The sequence below is a fragment of the Mesocricetus auratus genome, unplaced genomic scaffold, assembly GCF_017639785.1.
Source record: "Mesocricetus auratus isolate SY011 unplaced genomic scaffold, BCM_Maur_2.0 Super-Scaffold_100023, whole genome shotgun sequence".
NCBI lineage: Eukaryota > Metazoa > Chordata > Mammalia > Rodentia > Cricetidae > Mesocricetus > Mesocricetus auratus.
Window position 1 is genome coordinate 22,177,310 of NW_024429204.1, and position 3,900 is coordinate 22,181,209.

Genomic DNA, 3,900 nt, shown 5'->3' on the forward strand with positions numbered 1-3,900 from the left:
TGTTTCATTTGACCATGGATCAACTTGCCTCAACAATGGCTGCCCAGACATCTGCTCAAACATCCTTCTGGATATGTCTGCAAGGACTTTCTGGATGACATTAGAACATGAGTCAAAAAGCAAAGCAAAGTCCCCACCCCAGCCCCCAGTAGGTCAGCCTCCTCCATACCATTGGGGTTTTAAATAGAATATAGGGCAGAGGAAGGGGAAGCCGCTCTCCCTGATTCACTCTTTTTGATTAAAATCTTCTATAAGAAATGATACCTAGGCTATTGCATCTTTGCTCCCAGGCCTTCTGACTCTAACTGGAATGGTATCCCCACTGTCTTAAGTCTCCAGCGTCCAGATTGCAGGTCACAGGTCTGATCTCCCACTTCTGCAACTGTGTGCAACTGCTCTTTAGTAAGGATTTGACTTCTCTGGGTAATCTTGGAGCATGTAGAACCTTATATGTATGTGGTGGCTAATTCTGATCTTCAACTTGACGGGATCTAGGATCACCCAGAAGACAAGTCTTTGGGTATGTTTGTGAGAGGTTTTCCCCATTGGGCTTCAGAGGTAGGAAGACCCACTCTAACCATGGGCAGTCCATACCAAAGGCTGATGTCTTGGACTGAATTAAAAAAAAAAAGGTCAAGCTTATCATAAGCGTTCATTGGTCTGTGCATCTTGACTGCAGAGGCATTGTGATCAGTAGACCCTCCATTGTTGCAACCCATCAGGTTGGGCTGGTTTCCAGGTAATTAAAGGTCAAAACAAACCTTTCTTTCCTTTAGTTGCTTCTTGTCTGGCATCAGGTCACAGCAACACATAAAGGAACTGTATATATGTACTGTGGCTCGTATGCCTACTGTATGTATGCATGTATGTATGTTTGTATGAGAAGCAATGTACCAGAACTGCGGTGAGTGAACTCTAGATATCCCCAGCACTGGCTTCTGACCCTAACCTTTCTTTTTTCCCCCCTTACAATCCAGTTCTTTTATTTCTTTTTGTACATTAGGCCATGGATTCCTGTGGAATAGTCTCCAGCACCTCAGGCTCCTTTCCGTTAGTCCTTACCAAGTGTGTTCGTTGGGATGAAGCTGGGTAGTGCTTTAGCTGAACCCGGGCGCCCTCTCTTCGGCCTCGACATCCTTGTGGCCATTTTCCTTCACCAGCTCCAGGAAGCTGTCTTTGCTCTCATACGTGCTCCATCAGCACATTAATTCTCTTGGCGAGAATCTTGCCCTTAGCTTGCTTGTTTATAATGATGCCGACGGCATGAGGGGTGACACTGTAGACTCTTCCGGTTTTGCCATGTTTACAATTATGGGGCATTCCTTTCTGAACGGTGTCCTCTCCATTGATGGCCTGTACAATATCACCCTTCTGGTAGGTTTGCAAGGATGTGGCCAAAGGAACAACTCCATGTTCCTTAAAAGGCCTGGAGAACATAAAGCCCGTCTCTTCTTTTGCTTTATAGTTGCCATTTTGGCGAGTTACTGAAAGATGGCTGCCGGGGCCAAAAGGGACACCTTTCTGACCCTAACCTTTCTAACGACTAGATGTGTGAGCTCAGGCGAGGCATTGAACTCGCCTGTGCACCGTAGCTGCTTCTCCGGCTAAACAGATAAAACAAGCATGGAACTCATAGCCGAGGTCTTAGTTTGGTAGCCGACATCCAAATGCTTTCTAACCAGACCATTGCAGGGATTGTTTGGCAATGTTTACGGAAAGCATTCCTGGACAAAGAGACATAGAGGCATTTTGGATATCCAGTGCATCTAGATATGAGGTTTTGAGCTATTGTGACCTTTTATGGCCACGAAGGATCGTGCTGCTGAGCACAGAAGAGACGATGAGCTATCACGTGGTCCCTTTCTTAGTGACAGCCGTAAACCAATCACTCATGGAGTCACCTACCTCTGGACTTCTTGCACTGTTAGGACTTTGTTCACGGGTTAAACTCTGTGGTCTGGCTCTTCTGTTTCCTCATTTCAAGAGACTCTTAAGTGATTTACTCACTGTTGTCTGACTGTAGAGGACAGTAAATGAATTAGCCTATATAAAAGCCTTCACACACAGCTTGGCATTCAGTAAAGAATCAATACATGTTAGCTTTAATACAAATATGACAAAATCCATTATGTCTGTCACCGGGGATAGTTTAAACTATAATTCTTGTTTCATTCAGTTTTTTTTTCAGAAGATTTTACAAGACAGAAAAATAAAAGAGATGAAGCCAGTTGTTGTGGACAGAAAACTTGGCATTTTTTCCCTGTGCTTATGGCCAGAGACCCTGAAATGGTCTATTCACAGTCTCACTAAATTGCTGTCCCAAAGGGTTGTGTCATTTTTACTTAGATCAGCAAATATGGGAAAGAATCTCTTCTACTTCATATTAGCTTCTGTGATAGACAGTTTTGATCATCAATGTGATTGGGTTGGGAAATCCCATGGATGTTTCCAGAAAAGATTACCTGGGGTACTGAGGCATGAGGATTCCCCATCTTCCTGGATGAAGTACTGGGCAATATTAAAACAGCTGAAAAGAGAAAAGCAATTGAATACTTTTATTGTTCTTCTTCTGCCCCCAGATCCACGGAGATTTGAGCAAGCAGCCTCTCGCCTGCCATGGTGGTTGGTAGGGCCTGCTCTCCTGCCTCCTCTGCTGTCATGGAATGTGTCTCTTGAACTGTGAGTCAAAACATTTCCTTTCTCATAGCTGCTTCCTGGAGTGAATTTGGCCACAACATCAAGCAAAGAAATGACGCACCAGTACCTGTAACTATTATTTAAAATAATTCTTTTCCAGTAACAAAATTATGGAATCATTTTATTTTTGTTTTTCTGACTAGTTGGTCCTAAACATAGTATCTTGAAGTCAAACTGTTTTGATGTTGGCTGAGGTTCCAAAGTGCTTTCTAAAATGAGCCATGGGTGTCTAGGATCCCCTATTCCTCATTCTTAGTCTGAAACAATTTGAGGAGTGGAATCATTTGTCTTTGTGTTATCCTGTGTTGTCTAGAATTTTATGGATATATTTTCTCTGAATTTTTTAAGTTCTCTTAGGGGCAGGAATAAAAAGATGATTGGTAGACAACACGATGGATAGAATCATCTTACAAGGACTCACCCTAATATAGGTGGGAGCCCAAGACACTGCTTTACAGGACCTCTGTCTATACGAATGATCTGAGGCAATTCCGATCAGTATGTCAACTCCATTTTAATGACTACATATTGTATGCATTCTTCTGTCTGGCTGCTGTAGTTTTCAATTTGGCAATAGTAAGCTAGGATTCAAAACAGCAAAATAAACAAGGCATGATTACAATAGTGTAGATAGGAGAGAATATTCTGGCTTGGCTAGAAAAATAGTCCAGGAGTAGAAAAAGTAGATGACTCAAATTTATTATAAAAAGAATTTCTGTAATTTAGGAATATATATTAAATTAATATAAATATATATTAATATATATTCAAAATATTTACGAGTGTCTTTCTTTTTTTAAAGCCATTTTATTTTTTGAGATTATAATTTAAGTACAACATTTTTCTCATCTGTCTTTTCTCTCCAAACCCTCCCATATACGCCTTCATTTTAATGACCTCTGTTTTCACTAATTGCTATTGTATACATATAAGACTAGGTATATGTATATGTACATACATTCCTAAATATATTCTGTTCAGCCCATACATTGTTACTTGCATGTGTGTTTTCAGGGATGACTATTTGACACTGAGCAACCAGGTGGTGTACTCGTCCCTGGAAACCCACCCATCTGCCTCCCAGCTTTCCTCAGTTTACAGATCTTTGTGTAGGTTTGAGGCTGGAAGGGCCTTCCCCATTCAATTTGCCAAATACATGTCATCCTTGTCCACTCATGTTTGGGAAGTCTTGTTGGAGAGACT

The 3,900-nt window shown here is 41.5% G+C and overlaps 1 pseudogene; it reads right to left on the minus strand.

The window, feature by feature from the left end:
• Nucleotides 1-999: 999 nt before the first annotated feature.
• LOC101834046 lies at nt 1,000-1,437 on the minus strand (annotated as a pseudogene).
• Between the last annotated feature and the right edge of the window lie 2,463 nt (nt 1,438-3,900).